Consider the following 23681-nt stretch of genomic DNA (forward strand, 5'->3'; position numbering starts at 1 on the left):
TTGGTAACGAAGGGCCTACTTTGCATCAGCAACACTGATTTAATGACAAACAAGTCATTCATAAGAAGACAACTGATGGCACCTGAATTCATAGCAACATGTTTCTAACTAATTAATCATTTGAATGTTAATCATAAATATTATAATATATTATGTGTCAGGTATGCAATGGTATGCAAAATCATGATCCTACTAAACAGCTACTTCAATTAGGGTACAATATTCAGCAATCAAACATTTATTTATCAATCATTGGACATCTATTTGGAAGTTGAAAACAAACATTTTAGCTTTTCAACAATTATTAAATGATCAATATGTTTTGTTTTTAAATGTAGCCAGAAACGTAATCAGAATGTAGCAACAGAACTTGTCAAGGAGTATTAACCCAACTCCAACCACTGAATCTATTGAGAGCCATAGAAGTATAGAGGACACATACACATTAATAGTGTAGTAAGAACATTTACTTATAATCCAAAAGAGAATACTACAGAGCAGGTATTCCAAAACATGTGAAACGTTCTAACAGAAACAGTCAAACTTATGTGTGAAAGTGGGTGAGAAAGTAAGTTTGTGTGTGTCTGTGAGGGAGTGTATTGAATGAGTGTGTGTGTGTAGCCTGTGGACTACATTGCAGAGGTCTCTTTAGCTACTGATGCCTTTAAGCACAAGTTTTTCAAAAAGTGTAGCATTTAGGCATCGTCGATGGGGCCGGTTGATCAGTCCAGCAAAGGAAAATAAACGCTCTACTGGAGCTGAGGATGGGATGATCATGTTAAACCTAATCGGAGTAAGAGGCAAAAAACTACCTGTTGTGACCGGTTTATGCTCACATTGTTTTTGACCTTACTCCGATAAAAAAAAACGGGTTATGACCAAGTGCGTTTTCAGTTAATTAAGCATAATCGGCTTAAGAACGTGCTCATTGAGATCTCGCAAAGGAACGAAACTGACTACAATTGAGATCTCCTAAAGTATTTTACGAGTATATGCTTATTCTGTGCAATATATACTTTTTTGTATTGTACGTAGTGAAATCGTGGACATGTTTGTGATAGTCAAGATTTTAACTTTGAGTTGGAATTCAACATACTGTATATGTATAGAGTTCTACATTTGAAATATAGAAAAAAAACTTACCTTAGATATTAGAGGAGGGTTATTCACTTCCACTCCTGGAGATGACCAGCAGAGTTTAGCTCTATCCTTAGTCAGACACACTTGCATGTATTAATCAAGTAATCCTAAATACATTTCTGTCATGACAACTCTCGGAGGGATTGGCATGGTAATGTACATGACAATGTTAATGTATTTGATCTTTCATTAGGTCAGACTGAGTTAGACCTATCGGACCGCGCCATCTAGAGTTTCATGCCAGAACTCTGTATTGATTAGCTGGATAAAATTAGGGTTGGAACTGAACTCTGCAGGTTGTGGCACTCCACTAGCTAGAGAAACTGGTTGAAAGAAATTACAAATGATAACTTAAAAAGTTATTTCAATGAAAAAAAAAATGATATGTATATGTGTGTGTGTGTGTGTATGTATATGTGTGTGTGTGTATATATATATATATATCTCTACCTTTCGATTTCTGTTCCTCCACTGAACCCAAAATGAATCCATTCACCCAACTCTACCTTTAGATTTCTGTTCCTCCACTGAACCCAAAATGAATCCATTCACCCAAAACTTTGACGCTTCAAGTTCATGACATCGTAAAAAACAAAACTCGAATGTGCTGGCATGACAAACAAGAACCAATGAAGTTTGTTCTTGCGTGTCACGCAAGCGTATTTGAGTCTCCTTAACTAATGAAGTGAACTTCCATTTAACATATCTGATGTGCTCTGTTTGTGCATTGACCAATGTTTATATGTGAATAAAAGCCTAAATCGAATGTTACTCATATAAAGCGATCATTTCTCTCCGGGAGACTTGATTCATATGGATTACTTTTGCGATGTCTTTCTGAACTTTTGTAAGCATTAAAGTTTCAAACCTTTTGAAGACCACTCAGGTTTCATTCAAAATATGTTCATTAGTGTTTTGAAGATGAAAGAAAGATGAAGAGTATTAGGTAGATCACGCAAAGCAATTTAATATTGCTTTTGTAATAGTTCAACAGAAAAGTTATTTTATAAAAGTGTATTTATAAAATAAATATTAATATCAAGTCTTTTTACATGTTAGAAACAACATTGCAAGTTTATTTGGTTTTTGCATTTTTGAAGAAAAAAAAATGGTTGAATGATTCCGTGATTCAATGACTCCCTCATAAAAATGGTTTGGGTGGAGTAAGAACTTTTAAATCAGTACTTATTTTGCTACTGTTAAAAAGTATGTTCTCTCTAGTATTAAAGTGCATAGTATGAATGTAATCTGTATGAATGTAACAAATCCTCTTCTGTGGCCTCCTGGGACAGGAAAGTATCCACTGGATTCACACTTCAGAATCTTGCAGTAGTAGGTCATCCAGATACTTTTTGCCTACCGTTTTATGAATATTTCAAATACTGTTTTTTTTTTTTGTTTGTTTGTTTGTTTTTTGCATACTATATAGTAAGAAAGTATGCATATTTGGAAATACACACACACACACACACACACACACACACAGCCTGAGTGTTTTTGAAGAAATCGGTTGAGTGAACTATTCAAATGACTCTTGTCATTACCCACTGTCGGAACAATGTAACATGCAGCAGAAAGAGTGAGAATTGCTTCTGAGAATGCTCCACTGGGACTAACTATTGTATAAATATTTTTATAAAAAAGATAGTTCTGGTCCTTGATTGTGATTGGCTGAATCACTTTCAAAGCTGTTGTAAAATACCCAATAAACACACACCCGTGACATCATTACATCAGTATTACTGTGCCACTACATCTATGTGTTGCTGTGTCTGTGTTTTTTGGTAACCTGCTAAACATTCCTGAAGAACTAAATTACTTGGTGGAAGAATAATTTTTTTTTTATATCAAGAAATTGTCGCTGTACATTTATTTTAATTAAACTTTGTCCGGTATATATAATAATTGTTTAATAAAAGCAAAAACCATTGGAAGCCTCATGCCTAACACAATGCCCCTTAGCTTTTCTAAAACCATGGTTTCTTGGGGCTTATTGCTTTAATTTATAATGCATACGGATATTATTTTCATAGCAGTTATGCACATTTCCTGCACAGCACAATTCTTATTACATTAAATACTCACTAACATAATGCAACAATTCTCATTGCCATAATGTATTAAATATTATAGTTTAAACAGCCTGTTTTCAGATAACTTCTTGTAATCTTGGTAGGGAAATCTATACATAAACTGCATATTTTCTAAGTTTTATAGATGGTTTTGGGTCCTTTTGTGTTCACACTTTCTTAGCAGCATTTGTCTTCATATGACAATCTCCCTACTTTCACCCTGCCCTTGGTTGTCACCTTTTCTGTCTGTATGATTGATTCACAATGTCTTACGAGGCATCTTCACCCCCACCTTCAGCAGTCAGGGATCAGGTGTCCAGATATTATAAGCGTCTAATGGTGACGCAGGCTTCTTTAGGCGTCACGGGGAGAAACACACACGTGAGACTTTAACCAAATCTTGCACTTTTCCAAAATATCTAGAGGGTGAGGGCTATTTATACCAGGGTACATCAGAGGCCTGGATGTGTGAACTGGCTGACAACTGCATCTCTGTGAAAAAAGGTCTGAGACAGAGGTAAGAGGTAATAGTCAGGGCTTGTAAATGATGGTGGTGCTCGGTATCTAGTCCTCTACATGCTGAAGACTCCTTCTCAGAATCAGACTATAAATGATTTAAAGCAGACAGATGGTGTGTGCATATATTATCTGTACTTATATCAACAGTTTCATTTAACACTTTAACACTAAATCAATTTAAGCTGTCTCTATTCACTGCCAAACATGGAAAATAACTGTGGGAAACTATCAGTGGGGAGTCAAAAAATGGCTCAAATGGGAAGAATACTTTTTTAAATTTGTTTGATTTAATGTTGTAATAATACTTTGAAATCATGTCATGCAAACTAATTGCCTTCCATGTAAACTGACTTATTTGACTCAGAAAAGTGTAACAAGTTCATTTGAACTAGGATTTAGAACAAAATTGTTCAAAATAGTCATATTAAAGCTGTCACATTAACCATATTAAGGTGAATCGTAACTGGTGAAATTCAGTCGTTTTTAAAGTAATCCATGCAATCTGGAATTTCGCGTGAAAACAAAAGATTTCCCCACACAAATTTGCATCCAGGTCAGCTGGTAATGCGACTTCATTGTGTTGACCAATAGAAAGCGCTTGGTTTGACATTGTGACTTTTGTGAGCTGTGCATTGCTGATTATAGATAATGTACATTTTTTGCTAATTTTGTTTACTGAAATTTAGTCAAATCTGCAATGTGTTTGCAATTTTGTATGGCAAGAAATGGCTTGAATTTAACAAGATCACCAGAGAGGGAGTTTTTATGACCTTTTGTGGTTTCACACAAAACATGAGCACAAACTAACAAAACAACAGTAATCAAAACGGCTTAAAACCAAAAGAATGGCTAATAACAACATATTGCTATATATGCCAAATTTGTCTAAAGAACATAAGCTATGATTCCAAATATGACATTTCAGTTCATTATAAATCACTAGATGCATTACTACAATTACTATTTTTATTAATGACAACTTAAGGTTTTACATTAGAATGGTAACTTAATTAAAACTAGCAATATTAGCAAAATAATAGTTTTAGATATAAAACTGTAGCTGTATCTGTGACCAGTTTCACATGCTTCCCTCTATGGAGCTATGACGGTCGTCATCTTTCAGATGAGCAAACTGGATTTAAACGGCTTAGGTCATGTGACCATTTACATCAGCCCTGTATGTAAAATACTGTAGATCAACATCCACATTTGACTGGTGGGATTATTAACTCTAGCCTGGTTTTATCACTCGCTGATTTCATTCACAGACGCATCTCAGATCTAGAGCTCTCCCTTCATTTACACTGGCTGTCACTTAATCGTGTGTGAAATCAGAGATCGGATAGTCTATATCTCCTTACACTTTCCCTTATACGATGATAAACTGCCTAGATCGCGACTGCATTCGGTGTGTGTCTGTGTCTACGACTAATATTGTTCAGCTCTAAACACTTTTATCATGCACTCGGATGTCTATTAATGTTTAGTTGGCCTTTATGTGTCTCACACACTGGCAGTGTCACATCTGCATTATCGTTTAATATCAGTATGACGTTTGGAAGAGGATCGCCCGACAGACAGGTGGTTCTGAGCATACAGTTGCACTCGATTGCAGTAGGCAATAAACAGCCTCAGAGAGTTTGTGCTGCTGTCTTAGAAGAGTGTGATGGTGATCTGGAGGAAAAAGAAGAAAAAGGGGATTATTTGGGACTGTCGGTTTAAGGTTTCCCTCATTTTACACTTGAGCTCAGGTAAATGTTTTTGCTTTTTTGAGCTTGTGGCATTTAAACATAATTTAACACTTTAAAGCAAGAGCAGACACGTGTGCTAGAGGGAAAGAGATGTTTGGCATGTGATGAGAAGTAAGCAAAGGCTTTCTTCATCACGCAATTTCAAGATTATTTTCATCATGATCAAATGATAGGAAATGTTACTAATTGGTTGATTCATTGACAAAAAAAAATAAAATAAGATTTTTAGTAGGCTAGAAAACATGAGATCCAGGTAAATAATATGAACACGTGCTAAGCATTACAGCCAAACCTTTGACGGTCAGTAAAGTCTGGTCCAGTTTGAGAAACTAACCCATGTGACATCAAAAAACAACCAATTAGAGTTTTTTGATGTGCAAAGGCGGGTTTATCTGGAATAGTTGAGACAAGGATTCAGACTTTGGCTGGTTAGCATGTTTAGTTATTTAACCCTGGCTGGTTTACAGTAATTACACCATTATTGGGGCAAAAAGCATTTTTAATTTTTGTTTACTTCTGTGTCAGCTGAGTAGCTGCCATTGAGATAAATGAGAATGCAGTGGCCATGTGACTTCAGGCTAACACAACCAGGTTTGCTGGATTCATCTCAAGCTTTTTGTCGATTTACATACATTACTTGGCTAAATATAGTGTATTTGCATTTTATTCATAAACCCATATTTTCTTGCACTTCCAGTGGTGTCATAATATTTAATAAAAGCTAGAATGGGAGCCCCTGTGTGGTTGGAAGAGGTGTTTTGAGATATCACATGCAAAATGAATATTAAAGTAATATGTATAGGGTTTTTTAATTTTGCAGAATTGTGTAAGATCTTTCTGATGCAGAATGTAGACACTCCATAATGTTCCTACTGTACAAGAATTAATAATGTAGTTCATCTCTCAGCACGGTGGTAAAGATCAGATGTCAACTAGGTGTAGGCTGTCTTATGCGGTACTTAGTCAACATGCTATGTGCCTTCCAGACATACAACATTCATTCATATCTGATAGTGACTCAAGACAGCCTTGGCAGCCTTTCTTGTTCACTCTTCAGTATCGTTTAGCCTAAAAAGAGAAGAGGACATCGGTCAATACTCTTAAATGTTTACATGGTCAGAGAGGATTGGTCAATGTCTCCTCATTGAATTGCTCCTGAAAGGATTCCATTTATCTTTTAAAGAGCACTTTTGATGATTATATTAAAATTGAGTAAATAAGAAAATGAGTTTTAAGAGTACTCATACAAAACTGAAAACCCCTTTTCTTTATACAGTTTTATTTAATGCTCTACTGAACCTCTACAGTTTGATATGGTGGAATTACACTAATCTGTTATGAACAGTCTAAGATTGGTACAGGCAGTCTGAGACAAAGTGGTTGAATTGTAGCACTGCATAATGTCAACATTACCATACTCTCGCATAACGTTTGTTAGTTCAACTGTTGAAGCTCATGCACTGCATCATGCAACTGTTTGTCCTCGGGGACTCTAAGAGCTGGTTGGGGTGGAAAGGTCAAGTACATAGTAATCATAAATCAAAAACACTGATGTTTCCAAGGAAAGAGAGCTCAGATTACAGAGTAGGCTGCTTTGCTTGTCACTCAGCTGTGTCTAGAAGTGCACATTATCACACAAGCCAGGAAATCAATATTAAGGAAAATGAAGTTTATATTTTGAATTCCTGTCTAATTCCTGACAAATTTTTGTTTTCATAAATTCAAGAGAAAATAGTAAATAAATAAAAGCTATGCGTAAAGTTTGCATGACGTACATTTCATCATCTGCATACTGTATGCTCTAGGGCTGGGTTTTGACACAAATTTCACATTTCGATTATTCTTAAGCTTTCAATTCAATATTGATTATTCTGGATGTATATCAGGTACAGGACATTGCAAATTTTCTCAAGGAAAAAAAAATCTTGCAACTAATGCTGTAGACTAAAATATACCTGAGAGTCAATAAAATAACATTTGCTGTATACAAACACTTATTAGGCCTATACTCAACATTGTTGTAATAGTTATAATACTAACTTTAACTTTAAATTACATAATTATATTTCTACTCCAATTCGTTTTTTGAAATATAAACATTTAAATGGTGGTTCTCACAAAAACTTGACAGACTTATTCAAACATAAATTAAATACTGAAGAAGAGTAAAAAAAAAAATTAATAAATGTTATATATGCATATTTAGCAAAATGCTCCTCTCTAGAGTTCATTTTTCGAGCTGACTAATGAGTTTATGGTCAACGAATATGTGACGTTACGTGACACATTGTTTACAAGCTATTGTCATCTTTCTGCAATTGAAACATTAATTGAGCGATTACATGAGACAGGAGATGGATCTCGGTAAGTTGTTCTCTTTCTTTTAACATACCTTCGGATGTTCATTCATTTATTTCATGCTGTAACTGTTATTAAAGCAGAGGAGATGATCAGTTCGCGCTGCCGCTTCTAACCGAGGCGCTACAGCGATCTGTCACTCCACATCAAACGGCACCAAAACGGCATTTAAGATTTGAATATTGTAATAAAATGGAAAGAATTTGAAATCTGAGACTTTGTTTTATATCAAAAGTAACAAATCATAAAGCTTATTGCATGTTATTGGATAGGAGGCACGCTACAAAGTTCCGTTCATTATCTGACAGGCTAGACTAATCGGTCCTTGGGATTTATGAATCGATATCGTTTCATAACAATGAGAATCGATTAAAATCGAGGAATCAATTTTTTTTTTTTACCCAGCCCTAGTATGTGCACAGCACGATTTTTTTCTAAAGCCCAAAGTATACTTCGGTTTTTATGTGTACACTAAGGTATGTGTACATCATCAGCATAGTATACGTGCACTGTAAGCATACAGCCAGATTTTTCTATGCAAACTTTGTATGCTCAGCTCACATATGCACCTTGAATTTTTTTTGGAAAAAAAAACAACAAACAAACAAAAACACTGTAAACATCTCTTGTGAGAGGGGGGGTTAAGAGCTCCCCACAACATTAGTCAAGTCAAGTCAAGTCAAGTCAAGTTGAGCTTTATTGTCATTCTGCTGCATGTGGGGACATACAGTGGAACGAAATGTCGTGCCTCACAGGACCACGGTGTTACATAAATACAGGCATACAACAATGAAGTAAAACAGTAAAAACCTATACAGTAAAGCAGTAAAAACCTATACACAACTAACCTACTGACTGATTTTCATTTTAAATATACTATATATATATATATATATGTGTTTACCTATACATAAGTTAAAAAAATACAGACTATACAGATGCTTCACATAAACACTGTACCTATACACAGCTAACCTACTGACAGATTTTGACTATGAATATACTATATATAAATGTTTACCTATAGTGTGTTGGGGAGGCTGGTTTTGATGTTGTGCATGACTAACCTCTCAAAGCACTTCATCATGATTGGAGTCAGTGCTATGGGACGGTAGTCGTTTAGACAGGACACAGGTGATTTCTTTGGTACCGGTATGATTGTTGTGGATTTGAGACATGTGGGGACGACTGCCTGGCTCAGCGAGGTGTTGAAGATATCTGTTAGGACATCTGTCAGCTGTGCAGCACAGTCTCTCAATACACGGCCAGGTATGTCGTCAGGACCCGCAGCCTTGCGTGGGTTAATCCTAGATAGGGTCTTCCTAACGTCAGCTGGGGACAGACAGAGCGCCTGGTCGTTGGGAGGTATGGGCAGTTTTTGTGCAGGTGTGTCATTCTGCATTTCAAACCGTGAATAAAAGTGGTTGAGTGTATCCGGGAGGGATGTGTCATTATCACAGGCCTGTGGCGGGGGCTTGTAGTCAGAGATGGTCTTAATGGCTTGCCACAGGCTCCGTGTGTCTCTGCTGTCTGTGAATTGATTGTTGATTTTTTGAGCATACGACCGTTTTGCATTTTTGATGCCACAGGACAGATCATTAGCTTAAACAAGCACAAAGATATTTAATGTTTATAACTTTTGGAGAGATCCTGGATGAGGATGAAGTTTTCTAGTGCACGTGTGTCAAGCACCTGTATTTGCGTCAAAAGAAATATATACTTTGGGCTTAAGAGGGGGAGGGTCTCAATGAAACTCAAATACAAGTGGTCACGTTTGAAACAGATGTTAATAGCAGGTGGAAACAGTACTGCAGGGGTGTCCAAACTCTGTCCTGGAGGGCCAGTGTTCTGCAGAATTTAGCTCCAACTTGCCTCAGCATACCTACCTGGACGTTTCTTGTATGCCTAGTAAGACCTTGGTTAGCTGGTTCAGGTGTGTTTAATTGGGATTGGAGCTAAACTCTACAGGACAGTGGCCCTCCAGGAGCAGGATTGGACACCCCTGCAGTACTGTGTCTCGGGCTGACCACTTGTAAACGGATCACCTAAAACACACCTTAATGCCAGGTGGAAACAGGACCTAAAAAAATTTGTGATCGGATCTCTAAAACCATATATGGACTATGGAGGTAGTCAAAAATGCATGTAACCACATCATGTGTAGTGTAAATACTCATCCGACCAGAATGTGCCGCCTACGTGTCGCCCACTCACCTAAAACATGTGGCCATTCTGGAATGCATTGTTAGAAAGCCCACCAAAACAAGCAGATCAAACTTTGTTACATTGTACCAAAACACACAGATTATGAAAGAAATCACAGCTGCCTCCCTCTATTCTTCTTATTCGCTTCTTTTGCTACTTGCTTATAAGCCGAGCATGAGTTTATTCAATAGTATTTGCATGCACACTCAGTGCTCCTGCAAAAGTGATGTACAGACAGTGTGACGAAATAAGTGGGGAGTGTCTCAACGAAATCTGAATGCAAGTAGTCACGGCAGATGCATTTATCAGGTGGAAACTCTAATGCTTCTAGGCTGACCACTATCTAAGTATCTACAGGTGCATCTCCATAAATTAGAATGTCGTGGAAAAGTTCATTTATTTCAGTAATTCAACTCAAATTGTGAAACTCGTGTATTAAATAAATTCAGTGCACACAGACTGATTCCATGACATTCTAATTTATTGAGATGCACCTGTAAGTATCTTGTAAACAGGCTCTGTTTGTCTCGCTCTTCATTTACCAATAGTTAAATAAAAAGACACCTTTAAGGAGAGCATCACATGCTGAACTACAATGCTTTGCATGTTTGGAGGCCATCTGAATTTAGGACAAACAGCATGAAAGGGCTGGGCTCATACAAAACAGGCCACAAAAAAGGGTGCATGTATTCTTGTCATCTATGGACTTCAAGGTTTCAAATGCCCATTGGCCTTTGTTTTCTTCTCTAGCCTCAGCTGCTTCGGGGTCAAGGCTGCCGCTAGTGTGGAATGTGTGTCGTTCTTTGTGCAGACCGTTCATCTCCATTCTCAACCTAGCATAAACAGGCATGCATTTTGTGCCAGGTGGCTAGAGAAGCACCTCAGTGCCATATCTGAGAGTCATTCAATACTAAAGCCATCAAGGTCTTAGCCTCCAGATGGATCACTCTCAACCGTGCATTGTGTACAGATTACCAGCAGTTAGAAAAGAAGGCATCCCACAGCTGCACTACACATCTAAATGTGCAACCTCTCAACCGCCAGCTATTTCAGAGTCACCACCCATCCTGGTCAAAATTAGCCCAAGCCACCCTCTTTCCAGGCCACACAATTTCCCAACTTGCCTCTCAGCCACCAATTAATGTACTGTAACAATGATCTCCAGGATTATCTTACAACAATGGGGCCACATCCCTTGGGCCATGGTCCTATCACGATGCAGACATGAGAAGAAGTCTGACCATGGCACAGTAAGTGCACTAATCCCTATCCAGAAATGATCGACAGGAGCGGAGCAGCCCAACTATGGAACGATAATTCTCACTGCAAGCGTGTTGCACAGTGGAGGAAGGGTGCTAATGATCTGTGCAGGATCTTCTTACATAACAAATATCTTCAAAGTGTGAAGGAAAACTTTAAACCTTTTGTTACTTGGCACAGGGGTATCCTACCCTGCTCTTGGAGTGCTACTTTCCAACTTTTCCAGCAACTGCCTGAAAGTTTCTAGTTATCCTGATGACCTTGATTAGACTGGTTCAGGTGTGTTTGAATCGGGTTAGAGCTAAGGTCTGCTGGATAGTGGCCCTCCAGGAGAAGAATTGGACACCCCTGTTTTTTAACAGCTCTAACTAACTCAAGATCCAGGGCACCTTATGTAAGAGTTCTTCAACCCTGCTTCTGGAAGGCCACTGTCCCGCAGAGTTTAATTCCAACTCTAATAAAACACACCTGAACCAGCCTGACCTGAAAAAGGTCTTCTACAACTCTTCCTTTCCCACTTAATGCTGGTGTAATGCACCTCGATCAAAATCACATCATATTTGTTCACTTAGGCAAGAGGAGAACTGGTTTATCGCAACTGAGCCTGGCTTATCCCAAGGTTTTTTCTCCATTTCTGTCACCTGATGGAGTTTGGGTTCCTTGTCGTTGTTGCCTTCTGGTTTGCTTAGCTGGGGTTTGAGAGATGCTTAACTTTCAGAAATGTATTGATATGACCACACTGATGGACACCATCACATGAGAACAAAACTTAAACTGAATTAAGCTGGATGATGGAAATATCATCTTCTGTAGAGCTACTTAACAGCTGAATTGCATCTTGCAACATCTACACTGGTATTGAACTGAACTGAATCAACATTGAAATGATTCTTTTGTAGAAATGTTTACAGCTGAATTGACATTTTCAAAGTGACGAACTTCTCACTGTTATTGATCTGAACTGAGATCATTTGAGATCACAACTTGAGCTAAATAATGACTCTATTGTCTTTTAGAACTGCTTTACAGCAGAATCTGAATTGTCTCCATAGATGAGTTTCCATAACTGATTCTGCTGTTTTCCTGTTTATCACTGTGAAGCTGCTTTGACGCAATCTTTATTGTATAAAGTGCTATAGAAATAAAGGTTACTTGACTTACCTTCGGGATTGCTTGAAAATAACAGGTAGGTGTGTTAAAGCAGGTTGGAAATAAACCTTACAGGACAGTGAGTCTTGAGAAAGAGGGTTGAAGACCAAAAGACTGTCTTTTGGTTGCACTTTATTTTACAGTTTGTGCATTTACAGTGTATTTCAAGAAAGTAAAATCAGTTAATGGACTTAACGTAGATTATGATTAGGTTTAGGGTTAGTACCTTTACACAGTTATTGTAATTACTATAATAAAATTCATATGTAAATGTGAAACAGGACTGTAAAATTAAGTGCTACTTCTTTTTAGGACTACTTCTGTACTACTTCAGCTGGGTGTAGGTCCAGCTGCTCTATCAATCTGTGTCAGGTTTCACCCAATCTAGCTTTAGTGCTTCCACCTATCAACGAGAGCTTACAAAAGGACTGAGGCTCAGTGCACCGTCAGATGTCAAGTGGATTTGTAGGGCTCTGAAACCTTGGGTCTTGATAATAAAAAATGATCCTGGATGCCAAGACCAGAGAACCTCTCACTGTGGATTTCCCTTGCCTCACAAAGAAGCCTTCGAGATTAGAAATTAAGTGCCAAGCTCACTTCCATTTCATAAATTGAGTCTTTAATAAATTGAACACTTTACCTTGAAACGGTTCTGGAAATACAGTACCTTGCAGCACCAAGGGACTATAAAAGATTAAGCTGGACTCTGGATGGTATAAGACAACTACAGCACCCCTAGAGTGGAAAATCAATTTCTCAGTTTATGGACTTCAGGAATAACATTAAGTTGCTCAGGAAACAGTCAAGATTGAATCTGACCTGTGCAGGATAACAAGTAAGGATGTGCTCAATGTCACAGGAAGGAAAAGGGTTCACTACATCTACAATATGAATTAGAGACCTTATCTTTCAAATTCTCATGTAACTCTGAGTAAAAATAACCCTCTAGGTTGCCTAAGTGGAGCAGAGGCTATCTTATCAAGGGGTTAATTTAACACCGCTTCAATTCGATGATGGGACAACGTGCTTGGTGACAGAGTAGGAACGTGCGCCTGTCGCTCTGCCTAAAGTGAAGTCCTCAGGTGTATAAGCAGCCCCATGAGTCAGAGCTGCAGGGCAGGGTGAGAGGCTGTGAAGTGCGTGGACGCGTGCACCTCCTTGTTCTCCATCCGAGAGGGAGGTTTAGGGTGAAGGGAAGGTCAAGCAGCCCCTTCTTCATGCTGTCTGCAACTGAGACACATGCCAAAATAACTTCAAAGACAGACGCCCAGCATACACTAGCTGAGGACAGGGGGACACATCTCATAGGCAGAAGAAAACACCACAGTAAGATCAACACAGGGAGCCGCTCAGTGGATTTGAACTCACTCTGAAATTCACACAGGAAGGAGCACCAGGCTCAGGCTATAAGAAGAGGGTAGGTGAAAAACATTCATGTGGGAATGTGTTCCTAAATGATTTTTTAAATACACTTAAGCCCTAAAGATATTATATAGGAGTTACCGAGGCTCATTTAAAGTCTTAAAAGTGCTCATTTTCTAACGCTTGATTGAAATTCTTATTTTGTTTGCGTAATGAGGTCACTTATTCCTGTTAAATTTCTAAATTAATTAGTTGAGCTAACCAGAATAAGCCCCCAATGCCTGTCCCAATGCAAGTTTTCTGTTTGTTGGCTTGAATGTATTTTTCACATGTAGCCTTATACAGCATCTCAGGCTCACATTTGCAGGCGAATATATTACTGGTCTGTATGGTGTGGGAAAAATCACTGGGTTGTAAGTGAAGTTCATAAATACCATCACTTACTAATAAAACTCTGACTCCATAATCTACTTTCTCTGGCACTCACTAAGCTGTCTAGCATAAGAGCAGAGTCTGTTAAAACTCAAGTACAGAGTAGTAAGATCAAGTCATAGATAGATAGATAGATAGATTTGCATTACTTGTCACAACACATTCTTGCTTCATGGACTGAAACTTCCATCTGAATCATGCCATATGCAGAGCGCTAAACCCCATATGCTGGAAATGGAAAGGAAGCTCCAGCAGGCAATCTATTGCACTAGTTAATCTCACTCTACTGTCTACGTACAGAAGGCATCTTCTCTCAGTTGCTATAGTAACAGTGACCACCATGGACACACAAACCAGGATTATACTGTGATATTCATCCACTTTGCTTGAAATGTGAGTTGTCTTTGATAGATGCTGTGTAACAGGGATGAGTTGTAGTTAAAGCCCATCTAACATGGTCCTTTGAAGATGCTTTTATCCTCTGCTTCATGCTAGTATATTAAAGTGGATCCAGTCTTCATACACGAACAGGACAGATATCAAAGGTGCAGCATTAACACTGGCTGAGTGTGTGAGTCCATTTTCTCGGAAGGACAAATATACATCATTCAAGCTGCTCCGCTTTTAAGCTCTAAACGTTAAACACCCACTTAGCTTCTATTCATGCCTTCATAGCGAATGAGTCCGAGGACGGGATTCAGTACAAGTGTTTGTTGGCACAAACACCGTGAAATACAGTTTTGGGCACATTGTCATAGTTCCACAAACTGGCGTTTTGTGTAATGATGCCATCATAATGGTTTAAATTGTATGACGTATTACTTTTATTATGGCAAATTAATTCACTAGACAATGCTGATATCAGTGCTAGAATTGAGCAAGATTTGTATTCTCTCTCTTCTTTTTGCAAAACAAAAACCATGACTATCAAAGTTCCCATCTAACTTGCGCTGGGATTACTCTGGAAAAACTAGGAAAAAGAACAGCTTGGATTTCTGGACAGTTTTATGTTGGGGGATGGAGGAGGAAACAGTGGCGTGTTTGTTGCTTGTTAATGGAAGTTTTATAGTAAGATGATAACATGACATATGATGTGGAAAATTCAGAACAACAAAGAGAGCACAAATCAGGAGGGGCAGAAGGGCAAATATTCTGGGAAATAATTGTCATGAAGAGTCCTGAAACCTTGAACTGTGATTCTGTCCTGAATGCTTTTACTGTGTAAATACATATGTTCGTATTTAGAAAATAACATGATGAAAGCTAAATAAATAAATACAGAAGAGGAAAAAAAACAGAAAAGAAGAGAAAAAAGAATATCTACCCAAGAAAATGATATGACCGTAAGTGAAAATACAGATAAATACATAGATAGAGCTATCGTTCCCACCAGAAACTTAGCGTTCTCCTGCAAAAGCATTGTGTTTCCCCAAGAAACTTTGTGTTCACTTGTAAAACATTTTTGTTCTTTCGCAAAAAATTGCGTTCCCCCTAGAAAAACTTTGCATTTGTTCACAAAAGCACTGAAATATAATTTTCCATCATGAATGTTTTGTGAGGAAATGCAAAGTTTCTCAGAGAAATGCATACTTTTGTAAGTCAATACAAACTAACACAAAATATTTTGGGGGAATTTAAAAGCATTGAATTATGTGTTCTCCTGTCTCATTTTTTTAACCATCACCATGTCTCTTTAGGGGCTCCATAAATTTGTTCATTTCACCTGAGCAAGCATTTTTTATTAAATGTTTTTTCTTAGTGTGAAGAAAATTGTAATAATTAGAAGAACCATTTTCCACTATGAAGAACCTTTTGTGCAATGGAAAGTTTCCATGGATGTTAAAGGTTCTTCGTGGAACCATCAACCAATCAAAACAACTAACCTTTATTTTTGGGAATGTAGAACCTTTCCATTGTACAAAAGTTCTTTAGATTATTAAAGGGGTCATATGACGTTGCTAAAAAAAAACATTATTTTGTGTACAGTATTTGGTGTAATGCAATGTGTTTATGTGGTTTAAGGTTCAAAAAACATTATTTTCCACATACTGTACATTATTGTTTCTCCTCTATGCCCCGCCTTTCTGAAACACGCTGATTTTTACAAAGCTCATCACTCTGAAAAGTGAGGTGTGCTCTGATTGGCTGGCTATCTAGTGCGTTGTGATTGGCCGACCAGGTTCAAGAAACTTTCCTCCGTAAAATGCACTGCACACACTCGAATATTTGGGTTGAACTGTTCTGGAACAGTGTTGTAAATACAACTTAACCACTGATTTGTAGTCGTGTCCTCTTTTGGAAGGCCAAACAAAGTAGTTTGGCTTTCGCAACGAAACACACAGCGTCTCCACAATATGGCGGCGGCAACAATACTACAGGGAGAATAAAAGTTACGCCTAATTTCTTTGCGTATACATTTGGGCGGTGTTATGCAAATCTTCCCACACAGTGACGTAGACATGTGGGGGCGTGTTTGAACAAGGTATTTTAGGTAGGCATGGCTGAGCGTTCACTTTTATAAAGAATATCTCTTTGGGTTTGAGACTTTAATCTTTGCGACTTTACGGATCTTCTGTATGCACAAACAGCTTTTAACACTCCAAAGACAAAGGAAAACATGAAATCGCATCATATGACCCCTTTAAAATATGCTTCACACTAGGAAAAATAGTGTTCTTGTTTAAACACTGGCATTCTTCTGTGGCATCACAAAACCCCCCTTTTGGTGCCTTTATTTTTTAGAGTGCAAGATGAACATGCTAAAACAGATACTGCATGTGATATTCAAATGAAAGTCCATTTTCACAATTGCTGTAATTTTGGGACTGCAGTGGATAATGATGTAAACTAGAGCAGAAAGCACTTGCCATAAAGCAGCAGATTTTAATACCCTAATTACTGTACTGCCATTTTCAGCACAAACACCATAATCAGGCCACAGCAGGACAGACATCCAAATGTGTGCTTAAAATCGAGAGGCTGAATGGCTGGAATAATGGGCATGCCATTATCTCAATATAAACACGAGGCGAGCAACCAAAACAAATGAGCTTTGAGTGCTTTCCTATTCATCTGTTCTTCACAGACTATCAGGATAAGCTCTCAGGAGCCCGATAAACTCGTGTATCCATTCTGCTTAAGATAGTAGTAGTGATTCAGCTTTCTAAAGAGAAAATGCCAGCCGAGAGACAGTTGCTACATGTCTGTCTTTACATACGCCCTCATTTATAGTAATATATTTGTATGGCGGCGAGTGAGTGTGTGCATATATACGTGCTTGTGCCGTCTCCCATCACAGTGGTGTGGACATGTAGATGCCTGTTTTCAAATGCTCCACAGGCCTGATGTTGTTGAGATAATCTGCTGAAAACTGATCCTCTCCACACTATCGCCTGCAGAGGAACGTGTGGGCACATCAGCCCCCAACATCAGGAGCCTTGTCTGTCGCTACAGCAACAGCAAAAAGCCTTCCATTACCGCTACAACATTCGCAAGAGTTTCTGCCAGACGGCGCTTCTGATAACAAGACGGCAAAATGTGTACAATGCACTCTCAATCAGATGTGTCCATCTGTGCAAAAGAATGTTTACACGGACGGTGTGAAACAACAAGACTTGTCATTCATTAGTGAAATACCAAAAACTGAGGGAAAAACAAACAAAAAAACATGTGATGTTTATACTGTATCTTGTAATCACTCTACCGTGATAGATTGTTCTTTGAGCTGTGTGAGATGGTGGTATTGAGGGAAGCCTGTCTCTTTAAGAGACAGTCCTTGAGCAGGTTGGCTTGTTGAGTGAGGAGGTGGAACCTTGTCTGCTTCTACAAACAAGCATTTCTATCAACAAAACGTGTCTCACTAGTGGGCTGATCTTGAGGGTGTGCATATATACGAGACTGAATAGTGAAGTCGTGCTCGATTTTCTTTTACATTACTTCCTAATGGTGTATGTGTGATATGTGAGTCCCACTTTATTAGTTTGCAACACTCTGCTGGAGGGGCCACCAACAGCTCAGGTGTGTCACGTCTATTTGTCAGTAAGTGTGTTTATCTTTTTTCATCGTTTTTCAAATTGTTCTGTAGCATTTAAAATAATGCCATTTCAAAGAGCTTGGTTGTGCAGCACCTTCTGAACTCTGTAACTTAAAAAAAAAAAAAAAGATTATCTTGTGCTGCAATTTAAGGAGGCATTTCTGTAAAAGGCTATACCAGATTTTCAGAAATGCACTCTGGTCAAACTCAGGCTTTTAAACTGGTGAATTATAATCGGACTATTTACACAACAGCAGGAAAGTGTTTGTGTTCACACATCATTTGAGATTGAAATGGTGTGGGAATACAGATTTACTGTTATTCTGATGTAGATTCTGGTTAAAGGAACCACGTGCCAATTAAGTTTCCATGGAAGCTTCCTGGTAAATAATGGACTTTTAAGTACATATGCTGAGATTTTTGTACGCTACTTTGAGATTTTTGTATGTAACTGTATTTTGTGCTCCAGTGTACATCCAAGTTCTGAAGTCTGTCACTAATTCTTTATTGCTTATAGTCTTTTTAGAGAAGTGTCTCGTACAGTATACACTCTTAAAAATAAAGGTGCTTCACGATGCCATAGAAATCTGAAAGCGTGTACATTCAAATTTTCTAAAATGTGCTTTATTAATATAGAGCATCTGATAAGTTTGCTTCAGAGTAAATATATGTTTTCCTAGGAGGAAAAGACTGGCAGAATTAATTGTTTTTACTCTAATTTCTGATTTGATGAGCCACAATATAAAATGCTGTTGAACTTACACTGTGAGTGCACTTTTTAGATAAAATAAGTTACTATGTTATTATTTCCATTAAAAACACTAAGGAAGACATTCTGAAGAATCTTTATGCTGCTTCTTCCCACTCAATGACCATTTATAGTGTCAAGCTCCAGAATGATACCATAAAACATCAGATCGTGCCCTTCACTACAGCTCTCAAGTCTCATTCTCCATGTATTCCCAAAAGTATCCCATTAAGTTGAACTGCTGTGTTGTGTCCGGTTACAAAACACACAAGAACAATTGGTTTTTGGGATCAGTGATGAGACTACTGTAACATGCTATTCTCAGCTTTCCCTACAAAGCTTTTCCCAAATTCATTCCTATTGCAAAAGCACTCCATTAATGAATCATTTCGAATCTGGCTGGTTTTGTAGTCTAAAATGTACGAGTTTTGTTAGAGTGGAAGTGAATAATGAATTGAACGTCAGTCAGTTCCTCACAAATCTGCCTTTTTGACTGTAATATTGTATACAATATTGCATACAGCTTTTATGATACTTTTTTAAAATCATGATTATTAATTTTTTGTAATGCTTGGAGCTTGACAAAGCTACTAACAGATTCTTCATAATTCCTTTTTCAGTATTCCATGGAAGGAGGAAAAGTCAAGAGTGTGAGTAAATAATGACAGAATTATCTTAACACATTTCTGTTACCGCTATTTTAAAAGTAGTTTTAAATTTTGCATCATGCCAAAGAACACCCTTTACCTTAATCACTGTAACGCACAGCCTCATGTGGCTTATTGCTTTAACATCAATTAGAAAGAGAAAACTACTTATCAGAGGAACACAGCCGTCACACCTCAGTTGTTGTCAGACACCTTTGTGTATTTAGTAGATGCTATTAGACGCTTTAATAACAGCTCCACCAGAAAAAAAAAGAAGAAAAAAACTGATTTAACAAACACTGAATATTATGCAAACAAATATTGTGTATAGGACTTTCTTCTTTCAGACGAATAAAATCGGAGTTATATTAAAAAGTGTCCTGCCTCTTCCGAGCTTTATAATGGCAGTGAATGGTGGTCAAGGTTTTGAAGCCCAAAATAAAGTGTATCCATCCATCATAAAAAGTACTCCACACGGCTCCGGGGGGTTAATAAAGGCTTCTCCAAAATGTTCTTTATATGAGAAGGTAATAATTCATATCTGAATCATATTGCTTTTTAGCTTCATGTTAAGAGTGAAAGGGCCTTCAGTTGTAGGACTGTAGGCTATTTTAACTATATCTGTTCTAATGAATCGCTGGATGATTCATTGAATTTTGATGTTTTGTGAAAGATGGACCATAAAAAAAATGAAGACAATTTCCTTGGATAATTGCCAATGTGTCAAAAGGCATAAAAGGCTTCTGACTGTATTTTTCACATCTGATGTGACATATTAATTAAACACGGCTGGAAATAGCACCTTCGACAATCACACAGTGATCTGCTCGAGAAATAAAGTAATGTTCAAATATAGCTCACTTGCTTGCTTTCATTGCCAGGTGTCTGCGCATGAGACCAGCCAGAATGCAAAAGTGATCATTGACATGGCATCCCCACAAGGACTGTAGATGGAGGCTTCCTATTGTGAAATGCCAGAGAGCCTCCTATCATGGAAATGGACCTCTTCTCAGCTTTCCCGTTCAAAGCTTTTCCTTATATTAATTTCCATTAGTGGTTGCAAGAGTGCTCCATGAATCTATGGGAAGCAACAAAAAAAGATGCATCTTGCAATTCTGTCATCTAGATGTGTGATTTTTGACTTCACTGAGGTCATTTACAAAGCAGATATTACAAAATATCTCAATGATCCATTGCTTATGATTCTGATTTTTTTTAAATCCTCCTTTTAGTGCAATATATTGCTGTTTGTGCGTGTAAACGATCTGAAAAGTTATGTCCATGGCAAAGGAATTTCATCTCTCTAGTAGAAAACACTTGCCTTGACTTCTTTCTGGTTGGGGCTAGAAGGGATACAGCTACGGACAGATTGTCCTACTGGGCATGCACACATCAATATTGTGATTACTGTATTTGCATTATTGTAAGGTTAAGTTTAGGGTCGGGGTAGGTGTAGACATAAATAAAACACAATCTAATTGGTAGCAAATGTAACTTATTGTTATCTCATGGCAATTCGTACATATTTTACCAGGTGGCTAATTCGTATGACCTCTACGAATTTGCATTTAGTCATTTTTTTTTTACATTTAGTCATTTTGCAGACGCTTTTATCCAAAGCGACTTACAATTGGGGAATACATAAAGCGATTCTTCTTAAAGAGGCAAACAGACACAGGAAGTGCTTGAAATACCAAGTTTTAGGCATTGTTCAAATAAGTACAAGCTAGAAAAGGGAAGGAATAAATAAAGAGAAAGACTTTTTTTTTTTTTTTTAAGATGAACTCAAGTAGCGTTTAAAGAGATGAGTTTTCAGCTGTCGCTTGAAAATGGTCAGGGATTCAGCATTCCGGATAGGGGTGGGAAGATCATTCCACCAGCCAGGAACAGTGAACGAGAATGTTCTGGAAAGTGATTTTGAGCCTCCCTGTGATGGTACCACGAAGCGTCGCTCACTAGCGGATCTCAGACTTCTGGAGGGGATGTAGATTCGTAGTAGTGAGTGAATTTGCCACCTCGTAAAATAAAAAACGTATTTTATGAGGTGGCAAATTCGTAGGAATTCATACAAAGGACCACCCCTGATCCCGCCCCTAAACGTACCCCTCACAGAAATCATACAAAGGCCCTGTCCGAAATCACACCCTAAACCCTTGCGGTGTTCCTCTGAGTCCACGCTTTCGTGACGTAATGCCACTTTGACTGTCAGGTAGAAATCTACTGTGGAGCTTGCCTCAGTGTGGGCTTGGCAGAAGTACACATCGAGGGTGCATAGCGGCCGCAAATGGGGCGCTTCCGAGCACCCTTCTGAAAGCTAAAATGACGAATGGGATACCCTACTGTCTCGAGGATTTAAAGGACATGCGGACGGCCATTTGAAGCCCGTAAGACCGCAAGTGCACAAGACGTGCCATTTGGGACAGGGCCAAAATTGTACGAGTGAGGTCATACGGATTCGTAAGAATTAGCCACCTCGTAAAATACGTACGAATTGGTCGTGAGATAGCGTTGTTATTTCCGTGCCTTAGCTACACCATCATGTTACACATTTGCATAATGCCTGTCTATTGGCTGCTTTAGTCCACCTTCTAAGGACAGTTGGGTGAATGATTTTGTCATGACATGACAAGTAGACGTAAGTTTATATGACATATAATACTGTTTTCAGCTGCACATGAAGCTTCAGGAGCTGAAACCTGATTATGGTAAGAGTTGCAACATTTCCGACACACAAAGTGGCTGACCAATCACAACAGACTAGGCCAACAGACCAATCAGAGCAGACCAGGCATTTCAGAAAGACAGGCTTTGGATGAAACGGTTACCGGTTTGACGGTAAACCTCGATAAAAAGTCCCGACAGTTAGTATTACTGTTTCATATTTCGCTGTCTCATGAAGCGTAGGTTTTGTTTTGTGTGCAAACATGATGGAAGGCACTGTGCAGAGAGAAAACATGAAATAAAGTATGTATGAATGAATGAATAAGATTAATGCATAAGGGGGAACCGACTGTCTTCAAAAAAGTTTCCATGGCATTTGCTTTTCATTTTCTCTCCATGTATCGCCTAATAATCAGTGGTGGACGAAGTACACAAATCAAGTACTTGAGTAAAAGTATAGATACGTATAATAAAATATTACTCCAGTAAAAGTAAAAGTACTCAGTTTTCAATTTTACTCGAGTGAAAGTACAAAAGTACTTGATTTTTTATGTACTTAAGTAAAAAGTACTGATAGATGAATATTTATTTTGCAGTTTTATATAGGCTACTTTTATCATTTAATTTTATATTAGCATATATTTTTTTATAATCCTATTGCTCAAAATACCTGGGATTTTCCCAAAATAACCAATAAGGAAATAATGAATATAATAAGGAAAATATCATTATATTTTCATAATGATTTTTTTCTTCTCAAACCTTGTCTGTGGTATAAAAACACCCCTGGCCAAATGCCCCCCGAGGGCATCACTTCCCACTTTGATAATTACTGTAGTTACCATGTTCTGAACATCACATCCTTTCTTTTTCTCTCAGATGTAATCAACTAGGTGGTTGAATTATAATATTTGGACTTTATTTAAAAAAAATTACCTCAATTTAGCACCAGCAAGCTCGTTAGCTAGACAGTTAGCATCAGCTAACATTGACTTATTTTTAGCATGGTTATGAATAAACATTTATATTTGTCTACTCGGCTAGTTGATCCAGATACATAGTAACTTAGGCTATGTGTGCTGACAAACAATATAAAAACAGACGTCACATAGGGCTAAATGCATATAGTATTTTAGTAAAACTGCTAACGTTACAGCAGCGGGGAAATGAATGTGCATGAGTTATTTTATTTAATCTGTGTTACTTCAATGTTTTTTTTACCTAAAATATTGAGACTCTGATGTTAACGTGTCTGCATTCAAGCATTTCAGTGGGCTTAAACAATTCACCCTTTACAGCAGATTTAGTTCACAAACAACTGACAGCTTTGACCTAAATATGATT

General features: G+C 37.9%; 1 protein-coding gene and 1 long non-coding RNA gene across 2 annotated transcripts in view; both read left to right on the forward strand.

Moving 5' to 3' along the window:
* LOC107696386 (protein delta homolog 2-like) overlaps positions 1-23681 on the forward strand; it is a 45385-nt gene that overhangs the window by 3220 nt on the left and 18484 nt on the right. The window lies entirely within an intron of this gene.
* LOC107696387 (uncharacterized) lies at positions 18122-20706 on the forward strand. Its single transcript, XR_001635086.1, has 3 exons — positions 18122-18286; positions 19650-19679; positions 20558-20706. It is a non-coding gene; the product is annotated as an uncharacterized LOC107696387 (long non-coding RNA).

Source organism: Sinocyclocheilus anshuiensis, unplaced genomic scaffold, assembly GCF_001515605.1.
Source record: "Sinocyclocheilus anshuiensis isolate Anshui unplaced genomic scaffold, SAMN03320099.WGS_v1.1 scaffold963, whole genome shotgun sequence".
NCBI classification, from domain to species: domain Eukaryota; kingdom Metazoa; phylum Chordata; class Actinopteri; order Cypriniformes; family Cyprinidae; genus Sinocyclocheilus; species Sinocyclocheilus anshuiensis.